Genomic DNA, 19,087 nt, shown 5'->3' with positions numbered 1-19,087 from the left:
GTGAGAAGAATATTTAGTGAACCATTTCTGTGCATAATTCACAAAGCACAGTGCAGTCATACTGATTTCGAATGCTATACGTCACATATCCTCAGACGTAACATCTCTCTCTGTGGCCATGCTCATGCTCTCGACATATAAACAGTGTTAAATACATAATTTGTAGACATGTTTATGATAACTTTCAGGAGATCTCCATCGGTTCATTAGCTTTTGGCATTAAACCGAAAGCTAAATACAGATTTTGCTCAGTCATCATCACTTGCATCATCCCTTTCCTAGAAATTCACGTGACCTGCATGTTCTTATTCAGGATTAAATTAAAACATGTTAAACCTTAGTGATCTCCAGTGACATTATGGAGATGTGAAGTTTCCTGAAGAAGTGATACAAGGTTCAGAAGTTATCTGAGCGGCAGTCACGGCTATGAACGTACCCGATGCCAATCTGTCCTTGTAAATAATGAGAAAATAGTAAGAAGAGCCATTACATTTTATACGCCCATTTCATTTCACCACATTATAATGCTAGTTCTTCCATTCAGATAGACACCTCGTCATAAAGATAACGTGGCTGAGGAGTGACACATCCTGTATGGCGCTTGTGATGGCTACAGGTTTCTGCGTAAGGATAGCAGGAAGTCGCAAGTAATTATCCCTTAGTTCTGTTAATGTTTTACGTTTATGGTAAGTTTTACTGCGGAGTTGCAAGCAACTAGGCATGCCTACACAGTGCATAAACTGAGAGATGGGACTTTGTGATAATGACATAAACTGCATACATAAATTATGAGTATTTACGAATCGAATTGGAATATAAACAGTGAAGCTTAGACATAAAGCACCTGCGAGTGTGTCAGTATCAGTAGCAATTGTGTGAGTGCTTCAGTGACGTGCGAACTGCGTTGTCCTTATGAACCTGAAATTGTATTTCGCGATTTTAATTACTATAGACGGGGTTTGGATTGGTAATCGGATTTATTGAACTCTTACAGCTCGTAAGTACTACAAGTAAGGATTATGCTGTCACTGTTCTACACATTTCACAAATCACTATCGAACACACCATGTCTTCTCACACTGTTACAGTCTTCAATATTTTTGACTGGTAGCGACTTCCAACGGCGAATGTGCCCCTTACTCTGGGTTCCCGGACTGTTCCAGGCCTCAGCTAACAGCTCCTCAAAACAACAGCTCCCAACACCCGAACCCCAGCGGTTATCTTAACNCTGGAATTTAGCTCAGTGATCCCCTTTGGGGATATGAGGTTCTTTTACGTGCCGTGAAGTTACGACACGGGACACACAGCTTAAAGTCCCTCCCGGAGGACTTGTTCCCTCATTCTTTCCGCCCTTAAAAATTCGATGACCTCCGCCGGGTATTTGAACCCGCGTACCACGAGTCATGAAGTGGGAACGTTACCTCAGACTACGGAGGCCGCTATCTTAACTTGTAACTCTTACCAACCAACCAACTCTCCTCAGGAAGGCAAAGTCATATTACGACCGACGGGGAGTGCTTTGATCTACGAAATTATTTATTGAAGGTAATTCATATTTCAGGGTTTTCTAGGTTTTAGCCTATACGTGTGGTCCGTTTTTCTATATCCTGAGGAAACGCATTCTGCGATTCCAGTCCTCCTCAGTTGTAACGTCCAACATTCAGATCGACCTCCACTTCTGATATTTCTGCAGTCACATGATGGGAGGAGCATTGGCTCCAACATTAATCTACAGAAGAGATAGGCACCGTCATGTAATACTGCTACCATTATCCAGTTCTTCGGGGGACGCGGTAGCGTAGTGGTTAAGGCACTATGCTGCAAGTCGGAAGGTCGCGGGTTCAAATACTGATGAGGTCAGTGGATTTTTTTCAATTGACCTAATCCACTATGGCCAGGAATTACCAGGAATTAAATAAATAAGCGCGGCCGGCGCGTAAGGCTGACAACCTTACCGCCATCTTTGAGCCGATTGTGTAGATAATGTGGGACCCTCAACGTCTCACAACCCTATGGGCCTTCATGGCCTGTTACAGGGATAACTTTTACTTTTGATCCAATTCTTACGAACACAGATGTGATGTTCTCACCGTAATGCGTTCAGATTTCTGATACGGCGTATTCTTACCAGCGGATACAAAGCCTCAGAGGTTATGCTATCCCGAGTCCCAGGCCTGAAGTTTGAGGGAGCATATTACTCCACAGCATTGCTAACCACATATAGGACTACACGGTATCAGAACCCAGACCACACTAAGAACAGCTGCTACACTGGTAACAATATTAATAAACACTACAAAAATTGATTTAATATTTGCAGTAAATTCTTCGCAGCACAACCGACAAATAATTACATTATATGAAAAGCCTTGTCTTCTGGGAAATAACGTCGTGTAGTCCGTTGAATATCAACGGACTTCTCGGAGGAACATGTCACCTCCATCTTCAGGATCTAAGAATAAGCCAAGCAGGAAATCAACATGAAACTACACGGGGTCAAAAATACAATCAACTTTGTGAGAAGCTGGAACGGCGTATTCCGTTTATGCCCTTCCTTCAGACTCTGAGGATAATACAGCATACACTGATTTTTAATTGGTAATGTGAAGATGGCTATTTGGTAAGACCGAAGCTCACTTTATAAACGTGAATTTCTTACGATTCTGCCGGGAGAGAATTACGTTGCAAAATAAAAACATGTAAGAAGGGGAAGGAAAATGTTTTCGTCCACCATTTTCAAATAGTTGGGCGGTGAGATCTATTTAAATGGAGACTACGAAGGCTGTCTCTTTCTCCTACATCTTCTCAACTTCTCCATGGAAACTGAGCACAAGGAAGGGAAAGATTAATGGAGTAACCTTAAATAACTTTAACGTCTGGGCCTACCTTACTTTAAAAGACGAAGTAAGACCGACAGACTCTGAGAGAAAGGGGAACAGACTCTGCTGCGCCACAAGATGTATCTGCTCCACGTATTGTGCGCCTCAGCCTATCAAAACTTTTTTCTGGATGACTTAGCGAATGTATAATATAGTTAGATGGCTACTTTGTGTGCTTCTGCTCACGCTAAACTTGGTACTGAGGGAAAGCTTTATGTGGGGAGCGGGGGTGTCCATCTCGACATCCTAAATTTTCAATATTAAATGAATTGAGGTCGAAAGCAATGTTTCTCAACCAGCGGGGCACGTCACATTGGTGGGAACTTGCTCTCGGATGGGTGGAACCTGACTAACTCCATGGAGTTGAGTCCTTCTTGAGAAGCCACCATTCGCTCAGCTACTCTACAATTTCCTTACATTTCAAGGAACCCAAGGGTTCATTACCGTATTCACAAGAGCACTCCATTGGTTCCTATCCGCAGTCAGATCAATCCAGTCCATACTATCTCATCACATCTTTCTAAAATCCACTTTAATATCATCCTCACACCAACATCTAGGTCTTCCTAATAGCTCTTCCGTTTTGGCTTTCAAAGCAATATCGTATATTCATTCCCCTTCACCCCATTCATGCTACATGTCTGTCCACCACATCCTCTTGACTTGATCAGTCTAAATACAGTTGGAGAAGGGTACAAGTTATGAAGCTCCTCATCATGCAGTTTCCTCCAGCTTGCTGTCACTTGGATGTGGGATATTGTCCTCAGAACCTCTCCTCAAACACAGTCTCTGATTTTACCTTACTTTCAAAGACATAGTTTCACACGCATACACAACCACAGGCAAAATTGTAGTTTTTTATTTTAATGTTTACGATTTTAGACAACAGACGAAAATAAAAAAATTGTTATGAATTGAATGATAGCAAGAATTATCCAAATTCAATCTCTTATCGCTCATGAATCAAACGGCGATTTCTTACTGTTGTTCCCAAGTGTTGCAACTTTGCCACATTTTCAAAGGGTCTGTTAGCTATCTTTATGTCATGATTTTGTCCTGCATTTTTGTGACTAGACATCATCATATAACACACATTTTGTGCGTTCTAATTTTTATGTTTTTGGACAGCAGGGGAGAAGACAAAAGGTTCTGGGCTGAATGGTTACAAGCATTACCCGAATTCAATGTCCTCTTAATTTCCTCGTGAATCAGGTTTTGATTTGTTACAGTCGTTCCCAAATATCTGAAGTGTGCCACATTTTCAAAACATCCTTTGGCTATCTTTATGTCACGAATTTGCCTATTTTGGTGGCGACAGAGCAACATGTACCTAGTTTTCTCTGCGCCCACTTCTAGACATTTAGCACAGTGTCTAAAATTTATGTCATTTCAAATTCAATGTTTATTTATAACGTTTCTTGAAAATCACAACGCTATATTTCTTTTCATATACTTAGGACCGAGTGAAGTTGGTTCAATAGCTCAGGCTCCTTATTTGTTTTCGGAATGTGCCCAGTTCGAAACTTGGCTAGAACACCGACTACATTGACAGTTTTCTTCAATCCCTGTGCATTTGCCCGAGTGGTATATGAAATTATTCCACGACCACTTCCTCTCACGTCCTCAATTTATCACTCAGTAGTCATCCTACAATTCGGTGCTGTATGGTTCTAACTACTAACAGTGCCCTTACATAAACCTCAAATAAATGAACAGCCCTGTGAACTTCAGAATCCACAGAAGTACGAAATGTACGCGCATTTGGACATTTGGAGTCCATTAACTACAATTGGATCTTGAGATGGAGGGGTTAGCACACATGGAAGAAACAAAAAATGCTTATAAAATTAAGACGGGAGAACCTAAAGAGACAAGTCTATTTGGATAAGGTAGATTTAGATATGATAGCTAAATATAAAGTTGTCCCTGTAACATAGGAGTGTGAGACGTCGAGGCTCCCACATTTTCTAGACAATCGGCCTACAGATGGCGGTGATGTTGTCAGCCTTACGCGCCGGCCGCCCTCTACTCCCAGGAAGATTCCTGGTACTCGTTTCTGTTAGAGGCTGAGTCGACCCCAGGGCCATAGTGCAGCTGGAAGAATTAGGCCAATAGAAAAAACCCAGTGATCTCATCGGGACTCGAACCCGCGACCTTCCGGGTTGTATCGTAGTGCCTCAACCAAGCGTAGTAGTGCCTCAACCAAGCGTAGATATGAGGATGGTATTAGTTGACCTGAGGTCCGATGGTGTGGAGAGTTGATTCGTGTGCTTCAGGCTAGTGGCAAGTGGAGGAATATTTTGAACGCAACAACCTTAGGCGTATATAAAAGACTAGATGTTTTCGGATTATGGAGCACCCGTCAGCTTATCCAGAAGGATTCTGCTCCATGGAGAAGGATGAAACGGCATAACGATTGAATCAATCAGTGAGCTTCTGAGAAGTCGTCTGGTGTGTTAGAATTATGCAAAATGTTACCAGCTATACAATATCAGCTCAACTAAAGAAACTTCTGTCTTACGTTACGTGTATTACATACTCTCAAAGGGGGTGTACGTAAACCGTATGGAAAGCCAACTGTTTCTTAATGTCCGAAAAATAGTAGCCCAACATTTCGGATTCTACTGCCGTTTATGGTTTTCCTTAGTTTATTTATTTATTCAAAATTTTTTTATACATTTAAACCCCAGGGTTACTATAATTACCGCCAGCTTTAAAACACTGAAACTCTGCTTCTTCCCAAAGAGTGTGTTTGTGTATTTCATGTGGTTCTCACAGTAGACTGTAGTTTTCTCCCTAAGCAATATTAACCGGTTGGGCTTTGTAACGGAGATCTAATGTGTATCCTGTGATGTACGAAATTAATCTCTGTATATTTATATTATTTAGAAGAATGGGCTAATGATGGGGATTCCCGCGTGGAGGTGGGATCTAATACCTCCACCGTAGCCCTGCGAGTCGTAGGAGCCGACGAAAAGGGAACCTAATACCTGGGTGTATAACTGGGCGACCCTGTTCTTGGGGGATATAAATACGGGGACCTGGTCCTCCAGTCTGGGGAAGTCTCGAATCTGAGGCATGGTCATGGTACTCGGAGCCGAGAATGCCGTCGCTGGCGAGGACCGGCAGGAATTATAAACGACAGACCCGCCCACTTGTCAGACAGGGCGCCCCATATCAACGAACCCGCAACTGTCTGACTGTAATAAAAATCTGATGTTGGGCACTAGATGGGTGCTTAATTTCCTCCTCAATCAGGTTTTGATTTGTTATCGTTGTTCCCAAATATCTGAACTGTACCACATTTTGTAAATATACGTTTCCTATCTTTATGCCATTATTTTGCCCTGCATTTTGGTGACGAGCCAGCAACATATACTTAGTTTTCTTCTAGACCAACTTCTTTACATTCGTCAATTATAGTTTGTGTGTTTTTCTGTATGGTGTCTGTATTATCACCCAACTCCATTAGAATCCCTTTTAAAATTCTTCGCCTTTTATGGAACCTACGGCCAAGTACCATATGCACACGAACCTACCACTGGACACTATTCTGGGTCAGTTGAATTCACTCCACACTCACATTCTGAGTATTTTTTTATTCCTCGTCTTCCAAGTTGTGTCTTCTCCTGAAAGTTTCCTACCCAATTCGTATACGGTATATAGCGTTTCCCTCATGTTCCCTCGTGCTCACTATATTTCTTCGACCATATTTTGATCATCCAAAGAGAACAATCCATAAATAACATTAATGTATGAGAATTATCCTTCAGATGTTAGTGTATGAAATATGCTTCTGGGAATGTGGAACCATATGCTTTACTACAGTATTTCATGGACACGTTTATACTCGTGGAAAGTGGTGATGAATGTATTATAAGGGATTTTATAAAACTGTTTACAAATTGTTACTGTCCCCTACAGTTTCTGAAAAACAACGCTTGCTTTTAGCCTCAAAGTACACCCCTGCTACTTCTCCTGGATGCTGCTGCTCCTGAGTATAAAAAGCCTGTGCAGCCACGTGTTGTTTATGAAGCTTATATATCAAATACACGGGACTCCATATAAAATACCGCAAGTAACTAGGCCCATAACTAATGCACCCGCTGTACTGGTATGGAACTAAGCAAGGCGCTACGGAATATAAATTTCAACTTTTTCTTTCTATAATGATGATGATGATGATAATTCTTTCATTTCAATTCTTGTTTATTTACATGATAACTTAAAAGCTCAAAAGCCAATTACAAAATGAGAGCGAGTAAAGAAAGAAACGAAACACAGTAACAAAATTAAAAAAAAAATCTAGGTAGTTTGTGCCATTTGAATAATAATAATAACAAACAAATAATTACATTGATGTGAATCGAAATTATAATTGAAAAATTAGAACAGTAAAACATAATACACTTTTGCAAGGAATACAATTAGTACTTTAATGACTGGAAGAACTGTGGCTGGTATAAATATGACAGCAAGAAACAACTGAAGTTTTAAATATATAAAATATAAGTAGTAATAAACAGTCCAGTTCTTTATTTACTTACTTACCAACGTCCCGAAAGCCAATTATATAACGCGGATGAGGAAAGATGGAAGCAAAGAAATGCGTAAACAAAGACAAACCAGTGCAACAAACCAACTACGCTAGTAACGAAGCCATACAGCCTCAAAATAAATCAGCGTAGTATTTCTGAATCAGGGACTACCAGATTTTTGCCCATAAATATAAGATTCACAATTTATCAGATTCACGACAGTCGTGTTAAAGAATGTTAAACCAGTCATCAAAATGATAGAGATTTGTAGCAAGAATTGCTTTTGACAGTTTCGTAGCTATAGAATAATGAAAAATATCAGCTCTCAAATCTTTCGATGAATTTCGACCAATGTTGATAACGCTCCTGCCAGAAGAATGAACTCGTCTACGTTGTTTCTTTGTGACTGGAAATCCTTCTAGAGAGTGTGCTGCCACCTGACTGTTACGGTCAGTACTACTGCACCAGTAGCTCACTTGCTTTGCTCATACAGCGTCGAGCAGTAACATGAGGAGTGAATCATGAATTAGAAGGGATGTGGACGGAAGAGGCTGCAGCGGCATTTATATGTCATCCCACCATTCGCCTGGATTGATTGAGAAAATCTGTAAATGGACCCAGTCAGCATAGCCGGTCTCCTATCCGAAATTTGAATTCGGGACCTCCCGTCTCGTGTACGTGTTTTATGCCATCAGCATAATCATAGTCACCATCGCTCTTGCTTTTTTCTTCTTATTTTATTTTTGTTGTTATTTTTTAGTCATGGTGAGGGGTTTGAGTATGCCAAGGACCCTGAGAGCTATACCAGCGGTAGCGTAGCTACTGGCAGGGCCTCCCTTGTTGGACAGGTCAAAGGGTAGACATCAGACGAAGAGAGACACCAAAAACTGATGCCGGAAGCAGCGTCATCAGTAGCGACTTGAAGCACAGAGCAAATGATGCTCGAGATGGTTCAAGTTCGTATAGCAACAGGCGTGACCAGAGTGGTTTGAACGGCTGTTGTACTGCGACGGGGAAAGCAAATGGAAAAACTACCATATTATCACTTTTCTGGATAGTCTCTTTCCAAAAACAGAGATACCATGTATGCGAGAGGTTTCCTCGGGAGACAAAACAAACTGGAGTGGCGGATAGAAGTGACCAGAAGACGACGAGGAAGAAGACGTAAGAAGATGGTGGATGACTTTGGCGACAGAAGAGGATATTTTTATTTGAAGCAGAAAGCTTGAGTTAGCATTAAGTGGAGGAACTGTCTTGGAAAAGACTGTGGACCTGTCGTCTGACAGATTACTGATGAATGAATAAATGTTTGAGTCAGAGGCTCGAGTGACAGAGAGAACATCGTGCAGAGTATCTCAGCATTTTACACCTGCGCACCGAACTACATTTCAATAATTTTTCCTTTCACAGTTGTGTCTGCAGTACTGTGCGTCTCTAAGAAGACGTGTGCTTCTGAATACAGAACTGCACTGGTAAACCCTACTTTAGAAGCTAATCATTGTTTTCTAGTAAGGAAACTCTTCTTCAATGGAACCTAATGGATTATTTAGGCGTTAGAAAGAGCCCATCTTGCCACTTTAATCAAGTAATATTTCTCAGACACTATTTATTTAGTTAAATTTGAATGTTTTCCTGTCCCCACGCCTCGATCTCAAGATTGGTCTTTTTCCTTCGTGTGTTAAGATCAAAATATTGCAACGGTTTTGTCAATGCGTTGCCAGGCAAAAGCTCTCTAAACACGGTCCAGCAGGCAACAATAGAGGAAACTGTGTTTTCTGTAGATCCGACTGACGCGCCAGTAGATTGGCTGGATAGCGATCACGTGATATGAGTTTACTGCAAGTCCATGTCCGTTCCGCGGCTACAAAACGAGAGACGTGAGCTGTAAGTTCAGAGAAAATTGTAACAAGGAGTACAGAAGAATTAGAAGTCAACCTGTGAAGGCTTAACGTGTGATTAGAGGATTTTATTTATGTGTAATATTTGGAGTGCATAATTCAGTGAGACTGTTATAGTTCATGTGTTATAAATACATGGAGACTACTGCAGATAGACTGAAGAGATCAGTGTGGAGTGATTGTAAATTGTGCAAATAACAATAGTACAATAATTATTTGTATTTACGACCTGTAGTTTGTTAATAAATGCAGTTACCAATCCGAACCCCGTCTTCAGTCATCCATACACGTGACAATATTATACGCCTTTCTGATCACCCCCATGTGTGCTACATGTCCATGTTACCTCTTAGAATTTATCACTAATATGCTATTTAAAGCCGGTCACGGTGGCCAAGAGGTCTAAAGCATGTACTGTTTTCACTCGCTCGGAAGCCGTGATCGTGTGTTCGAATCCCACATAAGGCATGGATGTTTGGTAAGTGTATGTGTTTATTCTGTGTCTGTGTTGACCTGTGTTTAGGTGGAGACCTTGCGACGAGCTGATTACTCGTCCAAGGAGTCCTACCGTCTGCAAAATGATCACTAACTGAAAGAATGAGAGACCAGGGCCCAAGGGGACTTAGAGCCAGTGAAAAAATGCTATTTAATGATGAATATAGGTTACGTAATTTTATATTTCCTCATGACATTTCTCTGTTAGGATGAAATATCCTAATGTTTATAGTGTTGTTTCGTCAGGGTAAGAAATCAAGTTTAACAGTCTTACCAGGGAGAGAATTAGCAATTAATTAGCAACAGAAAAATAAAAATAATGACATAATGATTTCCATCAGGATATACCTTATCACTCTGTGCCAGTGAGTAAAGATATAACTCTAAATATATGACCGCCTTCTTCCCTTTTCACCCTAGGTAATAATAGATACAATTTATTGTGTTCCTGTCAGCACTAAGCTATTTTCAGCAGGTTGGGTTCCTGTCTAGGATGACATGTTTCGGCCCATGTGTGCTACCTTTAGATCCTATTTTTAATGTATCACGCGCACAGCGTAAATTTAAACGTAAGCCGAGTGGATCCACCGGTGTGTTATATGCTCTATATGAAATATACTTAAAACTATAATACACGCTGTGGCCAACCCTATTCCTGTTACACCATGCAAGCACACGCAAAATTTAAAGACGTAAGCGTACTTCTAATGTATGTAAATTTGTAAGACACTATGGTTTCGACACCAGGACTTATTGATTCGGGTAACAGATATTTGAGTTGCCTGATTATATACTGTATGAAGTGGTTTGTTGAATCGGCAGAGACGAATGGTTTTGCTAACAGCGCAGACTCAAAGAATTTTAGATCTCGTATCTCGCTATGCATCTCTCTCTCTCTCTCTCTCTCTCTCTCTCTCCGTCTCGCAGCATCTCTCATTGATGGTCCTGCGCATGAGATCTGTAGGGACGAAGTGGGGGGTGAAAATTCCCCACACAGCATAGAAAGTTGTTCTTATTGGTTGGGCTGGAGTGATAGATGGTCTGACTACTTGGCTACGCTAAAGAAAAACGGAAGGAAAAATGTTTGGAACACCATTGTCTTGTGAAGGAGCTGAAGCTCTGAATTTCTGGTTGGAAAATTTAAATTTAATTTCGTCTAAATGCAATACACTTTTAATATTCTTTAGTCTTTCAATAGGCATATAGGGGAAAGTTAAGCCTGGTTATAACTAAGCACCAAGCCATGAATACGTATGGGGGAGTGGAGGTATAGCTCCACCATTCTTAACCTCTGCTCTAATGGAGGTGATTGTTCAACTTCAAGCTCCTATCACTTTATCCCGGGGGAAAGGGCCCCAGGTACAAATTGTATATGAGGCTAAGTGGGTTCAGGAGCCTCTCTGGATGTTATGGAGAAGAGGGAAATCTCTGTCCTACCGGGAATCGAACCCTGAATCCTCGGCCATGCTGCCCGTGGCTTAGACGCTATATCAAATAAAGTATACAAAATGCAGTTTTTTGGGGGAAGTATTTTAACAATTTTGTTCTATTATATCATTTCGGTCGATATAGTGTCATTGTGCTGGTCAGTAACCTAGTAGCAGCAGCTGTCTTCACACTTAATCGCCGCTGAAGTTTGACTGGGCCATTCCTGAAATTGTTTCAGTGTTACTAATCACTTTTATGTCATAATAGACTTCAGCGCGGGCCTGTCACGGTAGCCGAGCGGTCTAAGGCGTGCACTGTCTTCGCTCGCTCGGAAGCCGGGATCGTGGGTTCGAATCCCACTCAGGACATGGATGTTTAGTTTGTGTGTGTGAGATTTTCTGTGTTTGTGTACAGGTAGAGGCCTTGCGACGAGCTGATCACTCGCCCAAGGAGTACTACCGTATGTCTAAGAACGGAGAAGTTCATGGAGGTAGGCCTAGGCCCACTGGGGCTGTAGTGCTAAGGAAAAAAAGAAAAGAAAAAAGAAAACAAGAAAAACTTCAGTGCGGGAGTTCATTCAGTGCCGTTCATCGGAAAGACAGGCAGTCAAGCAGAGAGCATCTTGCAATAGAACTAACTGCTTTGTACAGAAATTGTGGGCAAACAATGGCATTGACGTCATCACGGCGATGCTTGTGAAGAGTTCCTTCTTCTGGGCTGTAACGCAGTGTAGTTTGTAGAGCGCCTAACGATTATAAAGAATGTACCTCCTCTATCTGCTTTTCCTGATCTCTTGCTCGCCTTATTTTTTGACTCTGAAGATGGAGGCGATATATTCTTCCGAAACGTCAGACTTTCTAAGAAGTTCACGTCGTTACAACCCAGAAGCTGATCGCGCTTGCTGCTTTCTGCTGGTTTCTTGCTCCGCTTACAATTTTACCTTGAAAATGGAGGTGATATTTGCCTCCTAAACGTCGGACTGTCTTCGGACTACACGGCGTTACATCAGGAATATCGTACTTTTCAGTGTCGTTGATGGGCCTAAAAAATATTTTCGTAAAGAAATTTCCGTAATATTTTATAGACGAGGGAGTTTCTACATCGCGCATCTTGAAACTGAGTGTCACTCAGTATTGACGCTTACGGTATTGTGGGGTCTGTGTCGTGGAGCTTTGTAGACGGGTATCAGTATTTCGGGGGAGTTCTATTTATTTGGGTCTTGGTAGGTGTGAGTAACTATGACTGCAAAACACATAGCCACTGGAATACTGAAGTCGATAGGCGGCCATAAGTAGGGCGGATGAGCTGTGACTTCGTAGATATGTGTATTTAGATCACATGCCAGTCATCCGTGTATCCTTGTAGGAAAGCAAATGAGTTAGTTTCCCTGCGGAATCAGAGCAGAATATTTGGGATTTTGAGTCCTTCAGGCGGTGGTTATGAAGGACTTTCATATTCAAGATAGAAGAGCTACCCTGAATACGTGGCAACCTTCTCCAGAATGGTAGTACCCATCTACCATAATACAATGCCTCACGTTGCGGAATACAGAGTTTAGGGCTGAACATATGACGTCATGTGAAGTCTCGAACTGCGTATTCTCTACTTCCATTCCCGTCTCCTCGGTGTTTCCTATTATTTTCGTCCTTCACATCTTTATTTACTCGCTTAAACTTCTTCCTTCGTTCACCTCCCGCATTTCTTCCCATGCGTCCCCAGCAGCAGTCGGGAACTTACTACTTTCATTTAAGAATGTGGACAGCTAATTTCCATAAATATTGTGACTAGAATTTAAGGGTGGAGAAGTGGGATGAATGGGGAGGTAAAGGGGAGAGGAATTACTTGGTGGTAAAGAGGGTTAAAAAGGGGAGGCAGAATAGTAGAGAATTGTATACAGAGAGAGGCAGAATACACAAGAATCCTGAGAATTTAGTGCAATGTTTTATATATATAAATAATTATGGTAGTCTAATTACCTACACTTGGTATGCTTGAATAACGTGCTGGTTTGTCGGCACTTTCCTGATTAATCTCCACCACAGCGGGTGCACAGCAGCGTCACGGCATTATATGGTAAACAAGCTTTTTCAGTCTGTTTATGAACATTCTGGTATCTGCTAAAGCAGTCCCTACTTTAAAATAACTTGACGTACGCTCTTCATTCGGCTTGTGGATCCATAGGCGCGGCAGCCGCGAGACATAGGCAGGGCCAGAAATAACTAGCATCCGGTCTCTGTGGCACGCTGTTCCTCAGAAATATGTTTCTGTTATTTCTGAGACTAACAAACAGGAAATCCGAATGCCAGTATCTAAAAGGGCATTGTCTCCATGATGAACGCTATACAAATCCTTCAAATCAATAGAAAATTTGAGTCGAATCCAACATCGAGTGCGACCAGTTTGATTTAATTACAGAGAAACATTTACGTGTTTTGATTGTAAGAAGCCATCATCAGAAGGTATTCAACAAGTGAGGTAGTGATTACATGCATGAAGGACAGGTGTTCACCAGTTCTACTCCCGTAAAAGTTGTCTACTTAACTAATTAAGCACTATGCCATGGCAACATATGAGGGAATGAATGCATTGATTCACGTATTCAGTTTCATGCTCCGGTCGCTTTACTCCCTGGGAAAAGGTCCCCGGTACCCATTGGATAGGAGGCTGGGTGGGGCCCAGAGCCGGTCTGGACGACGTGGAGAGGAGGAAAACCTTACCCCACAGGACTCGAACTCCGACACCTCGGTCATCCAGCCGCATTCAGTCGCTATACCGAGTGCGCTATTCCAGTTCTTGAAAAAAGTAGGAAATCTAAGAATTTTTAAATTGAATGGGATTATGCAAGAACAAGTCTGTTTTGCTCTGGTAACAGTACATTCAAAGTAGGAGTATGGTGTGGGCGACCCATCAGTAAGGAACTCCACATGTTAGATGTTACTTTACCAGCCTGTCTCACCTACGTCATAATATTTCCGTTTGTCCCATACTTGTCATGTTATTTATTCGAAATTGACATTTAAATAGCGTAATAAATCACCTTGCAGCTAATATGGACACTGTTAACGACTCAAACGTGAACCTCATTACGAAGCCAAGTCTTTTGAGAGCCAATCACAGATCCAACATACAAGGTATTCCCTCAGTAAGATTTCAAGACCGGGAAAACTGGAGACCTTGGTTTGTGGTGCCAAACAGGAAAAGCATTATATAAATACTAGTAGTACTGTCTTCTGGCATGTGGCGCCGTGAAATGTGGTAGATGTTTCAGCTGTAAGTAATGCTCCTATCTTCACGTCGGTAAACATCTACTATACCAGTGTTCCGCAACCTTTTTCTTCTCACGGCACACCATGAAATATCCATGACTCAGCACGGCACACCAAAATGTTATTCCCCTCAAAAACGCATGATATCAGACAATATAAATACGTAACGTGCTAAATTTATTACTATAATATTATTATTTTATTATCATTAAACAGAAATCGACTCTTGCTTTTATTAACAATTAATGAACTTTAATTCACTGTAGAGTGTAGAAAATACACTTCTATTACTATCAAAGTAAATACAGTAATTCGACTCATACATTCAATGTGATCTTTGCACCTGCTTAGCTGCACACAGGCGACTGATCCGTGGTGGAATCGTTGACAAGGCAAGCCTCATTTCTTCATCAATGGATTTGAGCCGCTCCCTCTTTTATGCCTTAATTTCAGTTAACGTCGAGAAGCCCAGTTCACACAAATATGTAGTTGAAAATGGCAATAACACATTAACTGCCATCTCGGAGATAGCCGGGTATTCACTCCTTATTGCCAACCAAAACGTATCCAAAGGCACTTCGAGAAGTTTTAGTTCCAGTGTTCTGTGTGCTTTTAAATCTGTGAGTTCCTCTTGTATATTAATCGGAAGATGTTCTGAATTCACAACAAATGGATCACGAACCCAGTCGAAATCTTGTACACTCTCTCCAAAATACTTATGGAATTTCTGCTGCACTATTTCTAAATGTTCTTTAATTGTGTCCATCACCACTTTATTGCCATCAGCAAGTGGCCATACAGTTGGAAACATCTCAAACGACCCATCTGTAATTCTCTGTATCCACAAATTCAGCTTATTTACACATCCTTTTATCTTATCTATATTAGTTAGTTTATTTTCGTTCCTACCTTGCATCTTTCTGTTCAGCTCATTCAAGTGTACGAAAATATCGGAAAGATAAGGCAACTTACATATCCATTCATCATCTGCAAATAAATCCGCGTACTCATGCCCCTCAACAGTCAAAAATGCACGTACCTTCTCATTAAGTTAAAATATTCGCGTTAACACTTTTCCTCGTGATAACCAGAATAGCGTTATAAAAGACAGGGAAACCCTTGCTAATCCCTGCAGTTTTAAGGAAAAGCACGTAAACAGAAAATGCGGCAAGTTTATCAAAGAAGCCGCGTAGATGCGAGAAAAATAAAGATAAATCAATAATGAAAATTATGATATAACAACACCTGTGAGTAAATAATTTACGTTAAATTTCTTAGAATACAACATTACTGTACATAAAACTTCACACCATGTATTAAAGAATAAACAAGCATCATCTTATTTAATCAGTGCAATGGCTGAAAATAAATACAAGCATATGAAACACGGTAACTGGGATAAAATAAAAAGAGCAAAATTCGACAATTAATTTCTTAAAATGGGTAAAAGTTCGCGTCACACCTTTCACCTTGTGACGGCACACCAGTGTGCCGCGGCACACCGGTTGCGGAACACTGTACTATACGATGTAGCAGGTTACTATCTTTTGAGATGTGACACCGTGTGGTCTAGTAGATGTATTTCCCGCCATTTAGGCCAGACGTACTGTCCCCATCCTTAAGGTCGGTGAGTATGCCGAGCAAACAACTAACAACGCTCACTCTTTTACCTTGAAGATGGACACAGTACGTTCGCCCGAAACGTCAGTAAGTTTCTACGAGAGCACATGGCGTTGCATTCCAGAAGACAGTAGGCCTACTTTTAATAGTTATCGCTGTCATATTCTCAAATCTCACACGTTTACTTGTATTGTGGGTTTTTAAATTCATGTCGAGTTTCATGAAATAACGTAATGAGAAGCTTCATAACCTGTATGTTGCATCAGATGTTTTCACCAAGGAGGCTAAGCTATACGGAAAGTTTAGCAGGTTAAGGGAGGTGAGGAATATGCATAAAATTTCACCCGGAAGTCCTGAAAGCAGGAGTCCATTTTGGAGGCTCCTGGGTAGGTGGGAGACGACTTTAAAATGTGCATCAGACAATCATGATGCAGTGTTGTTGCAAAGATTCAAATGCTTCAGTACACTATGCAGTGTAAAACGCATTGAACTTTTGGTTTCCATACAAAATTTCTCTTTAGTTTCCTTCCTCTTGGATTTGGTTACTTAATAACGAAAATAAGCATATGGTATATCATGTTCTGCAAACATTCCATGTAGGTTAGAGAACTATTCTCATATTAGTATCTCTTAGTTTCTATGAAACCCGCGTGAGGTTTGTAATCCAAACAAGGCCATGCAGTGTCTGCATGTGCTATTTGAAATGAATTCAGCACCGGAAGAGATCTGCTCCTCGTCATCTCTCGGACCACGTTACCGCGTCTCACCTCACCTCACAAAATTCGCAGAACATTTATATTGTCGCGTGCCGCCAGGAACCCGGAAGGTATATTTCCATGGAAACGCAATACCTGCGGGCCGTTGCATAGGAATACCTTAGGCAACAAACGCGTTTGCCCGGAGATGAAAGGACAACAAAAGTTTCGTTGCATAACAGCAGCCGAGACCAAGGCTCCTACATGGTGCGCTCAATTCCGTCCGAAAGGAGGTTATACAGAGTGATTCACGAAGTTTTACCCCCGCTTAGGGAGGGCGTTCCTGAGGTAATTTGGAACAAAAAAGTTCATATACTAATTGTATCCAACTCATAATTAAAGAGATACAGTAATATGAAAACTGGCGAAAATCTTTTTTTCTTTGAATTTCAGTCAAAACAAATTATAAATACAAGGCAAACACTTTTTAAATCGTTAATGTTTTAGGAAAGAGGCATTCTAAAACCTTTTTTTTTCAATTTCTTAATTTTGCATTGTGCAACATTTTTCATCGATTTTGTGTTACAAAATTACATTATTTTCAGCATCCCATTCTGTAAACATACCACTGGTTGCATATCACACCCTTCTATCAATCTGTTTCCTTTAAACTGTAGTGCTTTAGAAGACGACTGGATTTACATAAGATTTTCAATAATGTCTCCCTGCACGTCAACACAATGTGTCGCACGCGTATGAACCGCTCTGCCTATCTACCTACGCGCAACATTCAAACCGGTCTACCTTATCTGCTGACATTGCTGACCGGAACGTATGGTCGCCCACGCTGAAGCATAGCGCTGCATTCACAATGATGCGTTTCGAAAATCTGTTGTTACTCCCTAACTATTGAAAATCGACCAGAAGTTTATAAGGAAATTTTGCAAGAAATAACCCCAGGAATATGTATCATAAGCCGGGGTAGAACTTCGTGAATCACCCTGTATAAGACTCCAGCTTCAACAAGACGACTTGAAGACGAGTGCAACCCCGTGTGAAGGCTGGGTCGAATACCTCCACTGCAATTGGCAGTTTGTAGCAGTTTGCACATTGTAGCTGACCTCAGGAGAGTAGCCAGTCTTCAGGCAGCTCCGGGGGACCAGAAGACTTCAGCGAGATTAGCGGTGCAAGAAGTAACTATAACAGTGTTGTAAGAAACATCTGACGATGTTATAAGTGGATGATAATTGTACTTGGAAGTGTGGAGGAGATTGGCCAAAAAACTTGTTCGCTAAATCCGAGACCTACGTGAATTTATTTGTCGCGTTACATAGGCAACACACGACAATATTAAACAAACGGGATAGCGTAGTCGGTTTAGCGACTTGCTAAAGGCTGGACGACCAAGGGGTCGGAGTTCGAGTCCCGGAGTCACGGAACGTAACTTCACTGTAAAATTCTACAAAGTGTTAAGCATGTTCAACAGCTTTGTCAAAATTAACAAGTGTTGCAAAGAAATGAACTTCATTTTTTCATGAAAACTGCGATCCCCTGAAGCAGAATCCATGTCCTTAGTTTGTTGCGCCTATAAATTATCCTCTTTTAAACTAACCTTTACTCAGTAATTTATAGACTCATAATTTGAGCGCATTCTTTTAAAATAAATTACTGCACGGTCTTTAGAATTATTTTATTTTATACATCCTGTCTCGAGTTGGTTCTGTTGTCCGGAGACAGGGACTTTATCTATTGGGCCAAACTGTGTTGGCTTTCTACCTAATGACGGAGACACATTCCAGTCTCCGAAATTTTTATAAAAAACCTGGGACGGTGGATAATTTCCATAAAATCAACTGTATCAATAATTGTTCTCAGAAAGTACTTTTCCCCTCGTAGTATTGTTTTAAGTTAAGAAACAGGACATGGATAATATCCAAACAGTCAGTTTTACTTTACTTAATTTAATTCGTAGCTTAAAGACACTCGCAGGATCTGAGGTTCTCACAGGGGTGGTATGAAGAGCTACGTCTATTCTGGTATCGTGTAATTCGTTGAAAGTGCGTTCAGAGGAATATACCTCCTACACCTTAAGCAAGAAACCAACATGAAACAGGTAGCAGGTCAGGTTCATGCAGGTATGTTATTTGACATATATTTCCACCTTGAAGATGGAGGCGACCTGCTCCTCCGAACAGCCAGTTTATTTTCACCGGACTGCACGTCATTATATCCCAGAAGGCAGAACGCGTCAAACATTGTTTACCACGA

The 19,087-nt window shown here is 41.1% G+C and overlaps 1 protein-coding gene across 2 annotated transcripts in view; it reads left to right on the top strand.

Annotated features, from left to right (window-relative positions):
• Window positions 1-19,087, top strand: part of LOC111861889 (homeotic protein ultrabithorax) — a 744,815-nt gene that overhangs the window by 189,882 nt on the left and 535,846 nt on the right. The gene's annotated exons all lie outside the window — the stretch shown is intronic.

The sequence above is a fragment of the Cryptotermes secundus genome, unplaced genomic scaffold, assembly GCF_002891405.2.
Source record: "Cryptotermes secundus unplaced genomic scaffold, Csec_1.0 scaffold180, whole genome shotgun sequence".
Lineage (NCBI taxonomy): Eukaryota > Metazoa > Arthropoda > Insecta > Blattodea > Kalotermitidae > Cryptotermes > Cryptotermes secundus.
This window is presented reverse-complemented; position numbering and strand designations above follow the sequence as displayed.